Consider the following 16532-nt stretch of genomic DNA (forward strand, 5'->3'; position numbering starts at 1 on the left):
AGGGCTAAGTGATCCCACAACCAATGAATCGGATCTAAGCTCTGCAGTCCTGTGACAATCAGTCGAGGATGGTGGTGGACAATTAAACGACTCACTGGAGATGGAGGTTCCACAAATATCCCCAAACTCAATGATGGGGAGCCCAGTACATCAGTGGAAAAGATAAGGCATTTGCTACAATCTTCAGCCAGAAGTGCCGAGCGGATGGTCCATCTCGGCATCCCTCAGAAGTCCCCAGCATCACAGATGCCAGTCTTCAGCCAATTCGATTCACCCCACATGATATAGAGAAGCGACTGAAGGCACTGGTTACTTCAAAGGCTATGGACCCTGACAATATTCTGGCAATAGTACTGAAAACTTGTTCTCCAGAACTTACCGCGCCCTTAGCCAAGCTGTTCCAGTACAGCTATAACACTGGCATCTATCCGACTATGTGGAAAATTGCCCAGGAATATCCTCTACACAAAAATCAAGACAAATCTAACTCAGCCAATTACCACCCCATCAGTCTACTCTCTGCCATCAGTAAAGTAATGGAAGGGGTCACTGACAATGCTATCAAGCAGCACTTACTTAGCAATAACCTGCTCACTGATGCCCGGTTTGGGTTCCGCCAGGGCCACTCAACTCCTGATCTCATTACAGCCTTAGTTCAAACATGGACAAAAGAGCTGAGCTCCAGAGGTGAGGTGAGAGTGACTGCCCTTGACATCAATGCAACATTTGACCGAGTGTGGCATCAAGGAGCCCTAGCAAAACTGGAGTCAATGGGAATCAGGGGGGAATACTCTACACTAGTTGGAATCATGCCGAGCACAAAGGAAGATGGTTGTGCTTGTTCGAGGTCAGTCATCTCAGCTCCAGGACATCACTGCAGGAGTTCCTCAGGGTAGTGTCCTCAGCCCAACCATCTTTAGCTACTCCATCAATGATTTTCCGCCCATCATAAGGTCAGAAGTGGGGATGTTCGCTGATGATTGCACAATGTTTAGCACCATTCGCGAGTCCTCAGATACTGAAGCAGTCTATGTCCAAATGCAGCAAGGCCTGGATAGTATCCAGGCTTGGGATGACAAGAGGCAGATAACATTCGTGCCACACAAGTATCAGGCAATGACCATCTCCATCAAGAGAGAATCCATTCATCGCCCCTTGATGTTCAAGGCATTACCATCACTGAATCCCCCAGTGTCAATATCCTCGTTGTTACCATTGACCAGAAACTGAACTGGACTAGCCATATAAATACTGTAGCTACAAGAACAGGTCAGAGGCTAGGAATCATGCGATGCGTAACTCATCTCCTGACTCTCCCAAAGCCATCTACAAGGCACAAGTCAGGTGTATGATGGAATACTCTCCACTTGCCTTGCTGAGTGCAGCACCCACAACACTCAAGGAGCTTGACACCATCCAGGACAAAGCAGCCCAATTGATTGACACCTCATCCACAAACATTCACTCTCTCCACCACCGACGCACCTAAGCAGCGTTGTAGGTGCACTGAGGGAATTCACCAAGGCTCCTTAGGCAGCACCTTCCAAACCCACGACCGTAACCATCTATAAGGACAGGGGCAGCAGGTAGATGGGAATGCCACCACCTGGAAGTTCTCCTCCAAGTCACTCACCATCCTGACTTGCAAATATATTGCCATTCCTTCACTGTCGCTGGGTCAAAATCCTGGAACTCCTTTTCTAACAACACTGTGGGTGTGCCTACACTACACGGACTGCAGCGGTTTAAGAAGGCAGTTCACCACTACCTTCTCAAGGACAACTAGGGATGGGCAATAAATGCTGGCCCAGCCAGCGATGCCCACATCCCGAGAATGGATAAAACAAAGAAAAATATCAGCATGAAAGATATAATGAGAGATTGGCCCTTTCTATGTATATCCCACAACAACAACTTATATTTATAAAGCACCTTTAACCAAATGAAACGTCACAAGGCGCTCCCCAGGAGCATTATATAACAAAGTCTGACACCGAGCCACATATTCAGTCAGATGACTAAAAGCTCGGTCAAAGGGGGAGACTTTAAGAACTGTCTTAAAGTAGGAAAGTATCGAATTCATGTTCCAGCCAACAGCAATGGTGCTTCTCATTAGTGAAGAAATCACCTGTGTTCAAGTTTAACAAGACATTTAGTCGGAGAAAGTTTTCTCTGGTGAAGATGATCGGGAATGAAAAAAAAGCCAAATGTCCAGTTTATTGGTAGTTTCCCTGATGACAACTGACCAGGAATCGGCGCATCCATTGGACCTACAGCGAATAGGGTGGAGGGTTTTGGAAATTGAAAGTTACACATGAGCAGCTTGTGGGACTATTTCACCTCACTGTCAATTTCATGTTCCAGCTCACAGATACCGTTATTTTCATTGACTGAAGAAGTCGTTTGTGTTGAACCTAAACAGGCAGTTTTGTGGTTTAAGAGATTGGAGATGGAACAAAAAGAGGCAAAAGCAGCATAGATAAGCCAGCTCGAGAAACGATTTAGTCGCTTCCCTGGTGGTCTAGTGGTTAGAATTTAGCGCTTTTACTGCTGCGGCCCTGGCTCGATTCCCGGTCAAAGAATAAAGGTTTGTGGATTTTGAGAAATTGTTTAAGCAAGTATTGATAACTTACTGATTGAAAATATTTAGCAGCTCTGTCAGAAGCAGAAGAGTGAGAGTATCGCCTCGGAGCTGGAAAAATCACACTTGGAACAAGTGGAGAACACAGAGGCGGAGTGAGGGAATGGCTGAAGAGTAGGGCTGGTTGTAAAGCACTGACCAGAGATGTTGGTGCGAGGCAAAATATGGGTGGGAGAAGGACAAATGTTGCTCTCGACTGATTGTACCGTCACAACTATCATTTCTGATCAATCACCCTGCTCTTTGAAAGCAGCACGAATGGCCCCTTTCTTTGCTCTAACTTTTATAATTTTATGTTTCCCAACAACACGGGTCATTCTGCAATTCATTAACCCACTCGAGCGAGATGTACTTTCTTACCTTGTATTCGGCTCTTAACAAACCAAACACGGAGAAAATTCAGCGAATTTTTTTGTCATTTCTAGTACCAGGTTTGTCACGAGACTAATTGAAAGACACATGAATGGTGCCAATTCCTCACTGGAGTTCACCACGTCCAAAGAGCACTGTTACCATCAGCCTGTTATGTACCTTCTTGCAGTGCATCTGCTGAACAATATAAGCTTATCACAGCTCTGCTTTCTTCACATTGAAACACAGTGTGAAAATATGAACAATTTCAAAGCTGAACAACGTACTAGAACGTGCTTGTACAACGTACAAACGGACTAGAAAGAGAGTGTGACTGTGGATAATAGGCACTGTGGACATTCCTGTAATCAGAATCTGGGAGGATCAGGAAGATGAGATCCTGGTGTCTCTTTACCCTGCAAGATTGTCTGCAAACTTAACGCCTTGCAAGTTATTTTCCCACGAACTGACTCTGTCTGCATCCAGCAGCTAATTGACCTGGGAGCTGGACACGAGACAGGGACAGAAGCAGAAAGAGATGCGACATGAAAGTGCTTTGAATTTGATGTCTGCCAGTTGCTTTCAATGGTGAATGCCTGCCTTGCAGCGATTAGTTGGAGTTTTTTCCCCTTTTTGAAAGAAGCAAGATTTTAAAAGTCCCACAGCGCCCAGCGTAGGGCTCAAACCAACGGCCCTGAGATTAAGAGTCACGTGTTCTACCGACTGCGCTAGCTGGGCAAGTGATCAAGGTCCGCTTCATATCCCAACACACATGGAGACACTTGTTGCTTTCAACCTGATACCTCAGCTTGTTCCGAATATCAAAGTGTGTAAGGTAATCACCCTACAAAAGCCCCAAGGTTGCAATGCATTCCTCTCAATCATTAATAACATCATTCACATCTTCCACTTCTTAGCTGCATCACCTTCCAAACATTGTGATCCATTTTCCTCAGGATTTGTTCCTGGATTTAATATTTATCTGCTTTATGAACTCATTTTGAAATCAGATTATCTTCAACATCCACACAAAGTGAATTGCAAACCTGACGGACAAACAATGGAAAACAAGTAACTCAGTCACACAAATCCCATGGTGCTCATTTTCAGATCTTCAACAGTCAGATTTTCAATGAAATGAAGGGATTTTACAGTGAAAAGACTTGGAAAGGTGGTGCGGTTTTTATTTGTGACTCACTCACTCGGGTATTCTGTAAATGCTGCTCGGAGGTTCAGTGACCGGGATATAATTTTCCTGCTTTTTCCTGAGCCTGTGCTCGGTAGATTGGGAGGTTTGGCCCGGGTTGGAGTATCTTGCGTCCCAGGGATGGGCAGTCACCCGCTGAGTGAAGCTGCAGTCGCCGCTTTCTGCTGGCAGCGGGTGATTGGAGAGTGCGGGGCCGGAATATTGCTGCTTTTCCATGTCTCACTCACGCTGGAGCTGAGGATGAGGGAATCGTTGATGGGTTTGTCTGAAACCAATAATTTCTTAGATTTCTACTGGGTTAGATGAAGGTACATAGTTCGTACAAATCCTTTTTCACTATATTTGACAGAAAAAATAATATTTTTCAAAAAGCTGTTTGTGCTGGAGCTCACTGGACAACAGTAGATCTGGAACCGTTTTGGGGATATTATCTTGTAGCCCACGTACCCAGTGGCAACCCTGAACTGCGTGACAAAGAATGCTGATGGGGGGAAAACAGTAAAGTCTTCACTCCTGGATGGTCTTGAATCACCAACCTTTCAGTTAACAAGAAAACACACTGACCAATTGTGCCTCAGAGACTTATACAAGTTCAGTCTACAAGGTATCCTAACCAGGGGGTCAGTGAGTCAAATCTTCAGATTGCTACTACCCAGATGACTATCTCTCTCTATCCGTCTTGCGCTTCCAAAATAAAAGTTGGGTCATGCATTGTGAACACATTGGAACAGTCTGATCCCTCCCGCTGCAGGCACATTCATATCACCGGGAACCAGCTCTCCTACAACCGGTGCCATCTCCCTTCAAGCCTCACGGTGTCTTGTCTGTTACCAAGTATTCTGATTGTCCCGAAGCCGATATTAGGTTTGAATTCCTGATGTGCAGTAACGAGAATCATTTAAATGTCTCAGATCAGTTATTTTCACTGATAACATCAGAGTCAATGTTCCATCGTCTTAAAGAAGAGGAAGGTGTCTTGACTGTCTCTGGTCAGTCGGGCTGTTCACCCTTCATTCTCTGATTCGATCCCTCAAAGCGGATTTTCATTTTCTCCTTGAGTTCCCTGACTACATCTGGCGGCATCTTTGATTTGAGAGGCATAATTTATAGTTCAGATGTAATGCATTTCCGATGAAAGATTACAGACCTGAAATGAAAACTATGTTTATCTCTCCACAGAGGCTATCAGGTCTGCTGAGAATTCTAGTATTTTCTGTTTTTATTTCAGATGACCAGCATCTCTAATATGTTGCTTTTCTTTACCTGATTAGTGAAACATTTAAGATTCTGAGCGTACCTGGCAGGGCGGGTGTTGAGAGGATGTTACCTCTTGTGGGAGAATCTAGAACTAGGGGGTCATTGTTTAAAAATAAGCGGTCACCCATTTAAAACAGAGAGGCAAAGTTTTTTTTTCTCAGAGTCATGAGTCTTTGGAACTCTCTTCCTGAAAAGACTATGGAAGCAGAGTCTTTGAATATTTTTAGGGCAGAGATGGATATATTCTTGGTAAGCAAGGGGGTGATAGGTTATCGGGGCTAGACGGGGTACAGATTTCAGGTTACTGTCAGGTTAGCCATTATCTTATTAAGTGACGGAGCAGGCTTGAGGGGCCTAATGGCCTACTCCTGCTTCGTGTTCTTATGTAGTGTTAAGGATGTGGAACCCATTACCAGCAGATTTCGAGATCCATGTCGGAGCTGAAAACGTGCAGGTAAGCTCACATTGTAAACAGATTGTTCACCAGGTGGAAATACAAAGGGATTCACCCTATCATCCCAATTACTGACACAGCAACACAGTCTTGCTGGTGTTATGACTGATGCAGTTGGTAAAGCTGAGTTATTTAAAATTCCCAGAAGGAAACCTTAAACAACTGTCACAACCTATCATTTTAAGTGTTATGTTTGAGATCCGACCCTAAATTCAGGAATCAGCTCTCGAAGTATTAAATTAAACAAAATGAAACATTTTATTAATTTACACAGGTGAAAATATATATACACATGGATACAAATTATTACTCTCAGAACTTTTCAAAAATTCCCAAACTAATCTCCATTAAGGCAACAGCAACCCATAGACTTAACCAGACACCAGGCATAGCATTTTCACCATACGAATTCAAAATTAGGTTCTTTTCATTTGTTCCTTGTGGAGTCAATTGGAGGCTTGCAGCTGCCTTTTGGTCTCACGTTGCCTCTGTTCTGCACACCCAAAATGATTGTCTTGTTATACCTACCATTACTGATTGAATGCAAATTCTCATTTTCCCACCAGCCTCTTTGAACATCCCCTTTTAACAATGAAAGTCCTTTCATAATACCAATTTTATTAAAAAAATATAAATATATTGCTTGGTAGCTGCTAGGTAGGTGTCCATTTTCACCCTACTTCTTGAATGCTCTATTAAAAAATGCAAATGCACGTTATTCCTCTTACCTCTCAAAACTAGCACACATCAAAGCACCCAGGCTAGCTGGCCTTAATCCAAATAAGACACACCCACAGACTAAACCCCTATTTTAAAAGAAAAGTATTTTCCAAAATATTATGTACATTAATAGCTTCATGACCCCGGTGGGAAGCCATTCAGATACTTCACGTGAGCAAAGGGCTTTATTTAGTTTGCCCACATGTTAACACTCCATCTTTAAAGGTTCAAAGGATTTGATCCACAATCAGAGGATTGCTAGTGGCAAAAGATGGTTTAAAAGCCACCAATTCACCCCATCTGCTGAGATTCCGCTGAGTTCAGAACTAACTCTAGGGGTTTGTTCTGCTGTTCATTACACCCAGGAGAGAATAATGGTGGAACCCAGAGTAATTTGGTCGCTGTATAAATTGATTCAACAATTTGATGCCTTTCCCCAATGGCACCCATCGTATCTGATTACATGACAGAGGTTTCTATCCGACATTTTCGCCCTTCAATGGCGGAGCGATCACCCACCATTCGCTGCGGGACAGAATGTGCCCTGTTCTGACGAGAAAAGTTCCTCGCACATGCGCACTGTTGTATGTGCTTGGAGCGTGCGCAATGCGGTCTCTTTCATGAGCATGCGCAGTGCTGGTCTGAGACTGAAGCTGCTCAGAGCGGGAGAGGGAATATCGAGTGGAGGAAACTAACAGAGTTAGTGGGTGTGTGAGAAGGAATGGAGCCAGCGGAGTGGGCAGGGAGGCTTCATAAAGGCACAGTGCAGGCCGCAGACTCCAAATAACAAGGTACGGGGTTTGCGGTTGCAGGGAACGAACCGAAAAATTCTGGTTTTCTCTCTTCACCAGCATGGGGGAAACGGCCGCCATCTTTATAGGGGGGTCGGGGTTGGGGGGGGGGGTGAAATGTGCAGCAGGGCGCATGCGCGGTCATACTGGTCTAGGTGGCTGGAGGAGAGAATGTTGTGCATTTCTATCCTGGACTGACAGGGAAGGATTCTGGAAACTCCTTTTACAGGGGGTTAGAAGGGGAGGATTTACACACAGCAAACTTAGACCAAGAGAAATATTTGTCTCTTAATTTATGTCCTGGATTGACAGTGATGGATTGTTTGTAAACTCCTTTTTCACAGAATCACTGAATCACACAGTGTTGAAGAGGTCCTTCGGCCCATCGAGTCTGCACCGACACGTGAGAAACACCTGACCTACCTCCCTAATCCCATTTTCCAGTACTTGGCCCATAGCCTTGAATGTTATGACGTGCCAACTGCTCATCCAGGTACTTTTTAATGGATGTGAGGCAACCCGCCTCTACCAACCTCCTAGGCAGTGAATTCCAGACCGTCACAACCCTCTGGGTAAAAAAGTTTTTTCTCACATTCCCCCTAAAGCTCCTGCCCCTCACATTGAACTTATGTCCCCTTGTGACAGATCCTTCAACTAAGGGGAACAGCTGCTCCCTATCCACCCTGGCATGCCCTTCATAATCTTATACACCTCAATCAGGTCGCCCCTCAGTCTTCTCTGCTTCAACGAAAACAACCCAAGACTATCCAACCTCTCTTCACAACTTAAATGTTCCATCCCAGGCAACATCCTGGTATATTAAATGGGAAGGATTTGCGGATTGGAAACGGAAACGAAACTTCACATTAAGATCTGACAGAATGACTTGATTCATCTGAACTTGATATTATCGGCCTCGAATTGTAAGCATTGAGTTCCAGGTCATTGCCACTCGCTGTGTAAAAATTTTTCCTCATATGCTCCCTGTAGATCTTGCCCCAAATCTTAAATTTGTAATCCCTTAAATCTGTATTCATGTAATCCTTTTATGATCAGATACTGTGAACAGCTTTTCTTTAACTACCCTATCTAAACCTATCATAATCTTGTACACCTCTCTCAAATCTCCCCTCAATCTACTTTTCTCCAAGGAGAACAACCCCAGTTTCTCCAAAGTAATCTTACAACATCCCTCATCCCTCGACCCATTCTGGTAAATCTCCTCTGTACCCTCTCAAGGACACTCACATCCTTCATAATGTGTGGTGATCACTGGTTTGCACAGACTCAGATGTTCTGTGCCCATGTGTATGACATCATCACACATCAACAATTACACGGTGACATCAACCTGCTCCCCGGGCATTTCCTCAACTGGGAGATTTTTCTCTGACTCCAGTGCTTCTGATATCTTTCCAGCTGCAGGCTCCAACAGAAGTGTTCAACATTGCAAACTCTGAATTTATTTCAGAGCTGAATGTTTTTGACCATTTATCTACAATCTAGACTTTTGTGCTGTGCTCTGTTATCTGTAAGAGGTTTCATGCCTCAGGGGCTGGTGTGAATTCTTTACTGTGGATCTAAATCCATGTTCATCCATTCCTCCGTTTCACCTCTGCCCCCCGCCCCTGATCACTTCTCTGCCATTGTCTAACTTCCTCTGTCTCTAGTTATGGGTGTATTTTAGCTCCATTTAGGATTTTACTGTTACTTCTGCCGACAATGTCTAAAGGAAGTTTCCATCGCTCCCCAACCCTGACCATGTGCTGCTGTCTTCCCAGCTTCACCTTCCCATCTTTCATAGTCAGGAATTGTTTTTCTCGCACTATAATCCATTTCTCTTCCACTTCTGAGCTTCTGTTGACCATCAAATTCTGTATAATTTTTATTCTCTAATTCATTCTGCATGGCCTGAAATGTTAGCTCTGTTTCTCTCTCCACAGATACCAGCAAATATTGGCAATCCCCAGTTGCCTGCGGAGATGATGATGTTTGACCTTCTTGAACCGCTGCAGTCCGTGTGGTGAAGGTGCTCCCACAATGATGTTAGGTAAGGAGTTACAGGTTATTCACCCAGCGATGAGGAAGGAACATTGATATACATCCAAATCAACAACAATAATTTGTATTTATATCGCACTTTCAATGTAAGACAATATTCCAAGGCATTTCAGAGAAATGTTGCAAAGCAAGGTTTAACACTGAGCAACATAAGGAGATATTAGGGCAGGTGACCAAAAGCTTGGTCAAATGGGTCGGTTTTAAGGAGCATCTTAAAGGGGAGAAAGAGAAGTGGAGAAGTTTAGGGAGGAAATTCCAGAGCTTGTGGCCAAGGCAAATGAAAGAATTGTCACCAATGGTGGAGCGATTAAAATCAGGAATTCTCAGGAGGCCGGAATTAGAGGAGCTGAGATACCTCAGAGGGTTGTGAGGCTGGATTACAGAGATAGGGAGGGTGAGACCCTGGAGGGATTTGAAAATACGGATGAGAAATTTAAAATTTTGCTTCTTATCCTGGAGCCTTTGTAGGTCAGTGAACACAGGAATGATGGGTGAACAAGACTTGGTGCGAGTAAGCGCATGGGTAGCAGAGTTTTGGATGGCCTTAAGATTACAGGGAGATTGAATGTGGGAGGCCGGCCGGGAGTGCGTTAGGATAGTTAAGTCTAGAGGTAACAAAGGAATGGATGAGAGTTTCAGCAGCAGATGAGCTGAGACTGGGGTGGAGTCGGGCGATGTTACTGAGGTGGAAATAGGCGGTCTTGGTGATGATGTGGATATGTGGTTGGAAGCTCATCTTGGGGTGAAATATTTCACCATGGTTGTGAACAGTCTGGTTCAGTCTCAGACAGTTGTCAGGAGAGGGATGGAGTCGGTGGATAGGGAATGGAGTTTGTAGTGGGGACTGAAGACAATGGCTTCAATCTTCTCAATATTTAAATGGAGGAAATTTCTGTACATCCAGTACTGGATGTCAGACAAGCCAGGATGGTGTGTGACTTGGAGGGGAACTTGGAGGTGATGGTGTTCACATACACCTGTTACCCTGGTCATTCTAGGTGGTTGAGGGTTTGGGAAGTTTTGTCAAAGTTCTGGTTTAGTTGTAGATCTATAACAACCCTCTCCTCATCCCCTACCTTTCCCACTTCCCTTCTCTCTCTGCCTCTCCCACTCCCCTTCTCTCCCTACCTCACCCACTCCCCTTCTCTCCCTACCTCTCCCACTCTCCTTCTCTCTCTGCCTCTCCCACTTCCCTTTTTTCTCTGCCTCTCCCACTCCCCTTCTCTCTCTGCCTCTCCCACTCCCCCTCTCTCTCGGCCTCTCCTATTCCCCTTCTCTCTCTGCCTCTCCTACTCCCCTTCTCTCCCTGCCTCTCCCACTCCCCTTCTCTCCCTGCCTCTCCCATTCCCCTTCTCTCTCTGCCTCTCCCACTCCCCTTCTCTCTCTTTCTCTCTCTATCGCATAGAATTCTCCAGCCCAGCGAGTTGTGGATTCTCCATCATTGAGTATATTTCAGGCAGAGATGGGGAGATTTTTGGTGTCTCAGGGAGTCGAGGGATATGGGGAGTGGGCGGGAAAGTGGAGTTGAAGCCCAAATTCAGCCACGATCGTATTGAATGGTGGAGCAGGCTCAACGGGTTGTCAGGACTTCTCTTGTTCCTACTAGTTATGCTCCTAAAGAGACCAGAGTCTTGTGTAGGCCCAGACCGGGTGGCAGGTTCCCTTCCCTGAAGGACATTAGTGAACCAGTTGGGTTTTGATGACAATCCAGCAGTTTTCATGGTCACTTTTTCCTCGTGCCGGCCCCACAAATTTCCAGATTCATTCAGCTCAATTTCACAACCTGCCTTTGTGTTTTTGTGGGTTCTCTCTCACTCCCTTTTTTCTGTTTTAAATCAGTTTCACAGGGTATTAGAAGGGGAGGATTTGCAGTCAGGAAACTGAAACCAAACATCACATCAGGATCTGACGGAGTCGCCCTATTGAACATGGACGGACAAAGCACCGTTCACAGTGGGGAGACACCGTGGAAATGTGGGGATTGTGGAATGGGATTCAGATTCCCGTCTGAGCTGGAAACTCATCGGCGCAGTCACACTGGGGAGAGACCGTTCACCTGCTTCGTATGTGGGAAGGGATTCACTTGATCATCCAGCCTGCTGAGACACCAGCGAGTTTACACAGGGGAGAAGCCGTTCACCTGCCCCGATTGTGGGAGTGGATTTACGCGACCATCAGGGCTGGTACAACATCAGCGAGTTCACGCAGGGGAGAGACCGTTCACCTGCTCCCAGTGTGGGAAGGGATTCACTGAGTCATCCTTCCTACTCAGATACCAGTGAGTTCATACAGGGGAGAGACCGTTCACCTGCTCCCAGTGTGGGAAGGGATTCATTCAATTATCGCATCTGCTGACACACCAGCGAGTTCACACTGACGAGAGACCTTTTAAATGCCCAGACTGCGGGAAGTCCTACAAAAGTTCCGGGAACCTGATGTCCCATCAACGTGTTCACACTGACGAGAGACCATTCAGGTGCTGTCACTGTGGGACTGGGTTCAGGGAATCATCTCAGCTCACTTTACACCTGCGAACTCACACTGGGGAGAGACCGTTCGCCTGCTCCAAGTGTGGGAAGGGTTTCACTCGGTGATCCAGCCTGCTGAGACACCAGCAAGTTCACAAGTAACTCAGAACATTGAGTGGATTTTCCTGTTAGTCACATCCAGGACTGACCCATGTACATTGGAGTCTGTTTCTGCTGATGTTAGTAAACATCAGCCCAGTTATAGGTGTTAATATTAAAAAAATATATGATATGATAAAGTCAAATAAATCAGCTTTGTATGAAATACAGTGAGTTGAGTCTTTTTAGTGGCTCTAACACAAGTTAGTTCATTTTGAAGGACCCTCCCTCTCCCCTGTCTCCTCCATCCTCACCTCCAACAACAAGTGTGAGGAGCTCATGGAGCTTCTTTGCCACTAAGATTGAGACAATCCAATCAGCTGCCTCTGCTGCTTCCCTCCCTTCCACTATCCCACCGAGACAAACTGTCTCTAAAGATCCCCCATGCCCGAGCTCTGAACCCACATCTTCCTCCAGTTTCTCTCCCATCGCCCCTCGTGCCCTCTCAGCACTCATCTTGTCCATGAGACCCAGCTTCTGCCCCATCGATCCTATTCCCACTAAACTGCTGATCATCTAATTTCTCCATGTAGCTGATATTGTTAATGGTTATCTCTCTCTCTTCTGGGACTGTCCCTCTTCACCTTTCAATGCATCCTCATCACCCATCCTAAAAAAAAAACCTCTGATCCCCCATTGTCTTCACAAACTACTGCCCCAGCTTCAACCTCCCTTTCCTCTCCAAAGTCCTTGTACTTGGTGTCCCCCAAGGATCTATCCTTGGCCCCTCCTATTTCTCATCTACATGCTGCCACTCGGTGACATCATCCAAAAGCACCGTGTTAGTTTTCACATGTACACTGACAACACCCAGCTCTACCTCACCACCATCCCTCTCCATTCCTCCATTGTTACTAAATTATCAAACTGCTTATCACACACCCAGTACTGGATGAGCAGAAATTTCCACCAATTAAAAATTGGGAAGACCAGAACCATTGTCTTCGGTCACCACTAAAATTCCCATTCCCTCACCGAGTCCATCCCTCCCTCTGGGAACTGTCTGAGGCTGAACCACACTGTTCACAATCTTCAACTCCAAGATGAGTTTCTGACCACATATCCACACCATCACTAACACCAGATATTTCAATCTCCAAAACGTCGCCCGTCTCCACCTCACCCCAGCTCATCTGCTGCTCAAACCCTCATCCATGTCCGTGTTACCTTTAGACTTGATGATTCCAATACGTTCCTGGCCGGCCCCTCACATTCACCCCGTCCCACACGGAATCATGAGATCATACAAAACTCTGTGCCTGTGTGTTCTCACCTCAAATCCCGTTCACCTATCACCCCTGTGCTCATTGACCCACATTGGCTCTTGGTCAAGCAATGTCTCCATTTTAAAATTGCATACTTGTTTCAAATCCCTCCATGGCCTCATCCCTCTCTATCTCTCTAATCTCCAGTCCTACAACTCTCCTAGATTTCAGCACTCATCCTCCTGGCCTCTTTGGCATCCCTGACTTTAATTACTCCACCACTGATGGCCGTGCCTAGGTGTGAAGCTTTGAAATTCTCTCCCTCAACTTCTCCACCCCTCCACCTCTCTCTCCTGATTAAAGATGTTGGTTAAAATTTACCTCTTCAATCACGGCTTTGTCCATTGACCCTAATATCTCCCTATGTGACTTGTCAGTTTTTTCTTTATGAAACTCCTCCGAAGCACCTTGGGATGTTTTATATAAGTTGTTTTTGTTTCATGACAGCCAGTTTGTGCACAGTAAGATTCCACAAACAGCAATCAGACTAACTGATTAATCTAGTTTTTTTGGTGCTGTCAGTTAAAGCACAAATGTTGGTCCCACTGCACCAGGAGAACTCCCCTGTGGACAGGATGTGGAATTGTTGAGCTCTCCTGAGCTGAGAGTGGAGCTGATTAAGCTGTCGGGCCTGCAGTGTACCTTGAAGAACTGCTGTCTGGGATCTTTCCTCTTAATTCACTGACTCCCAGCTGAAGTTGTTGCTGCAGTTAAATAGTTAACTTTGAATATCAATCCCAATTTAACCTTTGGAGCGAAATCTGCAACTTTAAATCAGCTGTAAAAAAGAAAGAAAATTCATGCTAATGCATTTGGGGAGGGCAAACAAAGCTGGAGAATACACAATAAACAGGAGAATATTGGGAGGGGTAGAGGAAGTGAGAGACCTCGGAGTCCATGTCCACAGGTCCCTGAAGGTGGCCGGACAGGTGGATCAGGTGGTAAAGAAAGCATATATTTATCAGAACTCACCATACACCAGCACATTCACACTGGGGAGAGGCCATTCACCTGTACGGAGTGTGGGAAGGGATTCACTCAGTTATCCACCCTGCTGAGACACGAACAAACTCACACTGAGGGGAGGCCATTCAGCTGCTCCGACTGTGGGAAAAGATTCACCCATTCAAACAACCTTGTGAGACACCAGCGAGTTCACACTGGGGAGAAGTTGTTCAGCTGCTCCGAGTGCGGCAAGAGATTTACTCAGTCATCTCAACTACTGACACATCAACAAATTCACACTGCCGAGTGGCCTTTTAAATGCCCAGACTGTGAGAAGTGCTTTAAAATTCCAGTGAACTGATGTCCCATCAACGTGTTCACACTAACGAGAGACCGTTCAGGTGCTCTCACTGTGGGACTGGGTTTAGGTGGTCATCTCAACTCACTGTACACCAGCGAATTCACACTGGAGAGAGGCCATTCAGCTGCTCCGAGTGTGGGAAGGGATTCACTCAGTCACTAACCTGCTGAGACACCATTGAGTTCACAATTAACAAGTGATTGGATTTTGCTGTGAATCACATCCAGGTCTAAACCATGTTCATTGGGGTCTGTTTCTGCTGATGATAATAAACTCCAGCCCAGTTATAGGGGTTTATATTCTGGATAACAATCAGATTTGTGTTAAACACATGGTGCATTGAGTCTTTTTTAATATTGCTAGCACAAAATAGTTCCTTTTGAACATAAGAACACGTCTCAGGATATTGGGGCAGCAATGAACAAACTCAGGGGAATATTGGATACTGAATCAAAACAACATTATATTCTTTCTCCGTGTGACCTGCCTCAGAATTCTCTCATCAAACAGACCATCAACATGAGAGGAGTTGACATTTTCAGTCATTCCAAGAGGAAATTAGAGGCTGTAATTATCCACGGATGTTGTTCTGAAATGTTACAACCTCCCACTGTCACCAAGGCTGGCAATAGACAGCTCATTGTTCTAATTGTGTTGTAGCCTCTGTCCCAGATGTTGTTCAATATAGATTTAATGTTCAGAGAAAGGGGTGAGATTGGATGGTCAAAATCGCTCACAGGCTATGGAGGGTGATGTTGACTTGAATGTGCTAAAAACAGTGTTCTTCACAGGCACCAATACTTTATCCCCAGTATTAGTCACTTTGGTTGTTGTTGTCCACCTGATAGGACAGGATGTGTCCTCATGTGTCTGTTTGTATGAGTGCGGGTGCGTCCCTGAGTATGGAAGTGGGTGTGGACATGATTTCTGAGTGTGTGAGACTGACAGAGAATGTGTGTGTGGGTCTCTGTGTGTGGTTGTTTGTGCTGCTTCTCATTAGCTATAACACAAACCTTCCTCACCAAGCAGACAACATGGCTCCTGAGAATCCCATCCAGTGATGTGAGTGGTACGATTTGGAGATTCTTCATCCAGGGTGAAACCACAGGCTGTCTGTGTGCTGTGTAAAACTTGACACCTACACAACCAGGCCCCACTTCTCCTGGAGCAACATGAAGTGTCTGCTGCTTTCCAGATCCATTCCTTTCCTATCACCATTATCCTCAGATAGTTCACAAATTCTTTGTGTACATCATCCTCCAACATGCCGATGGTTTCCACTTTAAATATTTCCATCGGTCTTTTTCACAGACAGCAATGGGATTGCTGCTATCACAGGAATCAGTTCTGAAATACTGTCCCTCTGATCTTCAGGCTCCCTGGAGAAATACACTGATCCAGATCTTCCCACCTAACACAAATCCATATCCCCATCTGAGTTCCAGATGTTAACGTGATGTCATTTCAGCCCTTTAAACCTGATTTGGCACACCCACTCCACACATATGACAAGAGGTTGTCTTTGAGATCAGTAGTTCCTTTATAATCTGGGTTGTTCTGAATGATGACAATATGAACCTTCTTCCTAACCTGTCCTAACCCTTGAAAGAGGGGGAATGTGCCTTTAACACATATATGCTTCAAGTTCATAATTCTGCTTAGCCTAACGTAATTAATTTAGGACTAACAGAAGGATTAGGGTATAATCGAATGAACAGATCTCCAACGGGGACTTCCTGCTAATGTTGGGATTACGAGGTTAGACATTATTTTTACATTGTTTTTTAACAATTTGCTGATTTTTGATGGAAAGGGAGACAGTGAGAAGGAGCTAGAAAGTCGAGGAAGTCAG

General features: G+C 45.2%; 1 pseudogene across 1 annotated transcript in view; it reads left to right on the forward strand.

Moving 5' to 3' along the window:
• Positions 1-11342: 11342 nt before the first annotated feature.
• Positions 11343-16532, forward strand: part of LOC144676321 (uncharacterized) — a 36928-nt pseudogene continuing 31738 nt past the window's right edge. The window contains exons 1-3 of the transcript XR_013575301.1: positions 11343-11848; positions 14357-14544; positions 14712-14826. The product of XR_013575301.1 is annotated as an uncharacterized LOC144676321 (transcript). The remainder of the gene's footprint in view (positions 11849-14356; positions 14545-14711; positions 14827-16532) is intronic.

This window comes from Cetorhinus maximus, unplaced genomic scaffold (assembly GCF_964194155.1).
Source record: "Cetorhinus maximus unplaced genomic scaffold, sCetMax3.hap1.1 HAP1_SCAFFOLD_1502, whole genome shotgun sequence".
Lineage (NCBI taxonomy): Eukaryota > Metazoa > Chordata > Chondrichthyes > Lamniformes > Cetorhinidae > Cetorhinus > Cetorhinus maximus.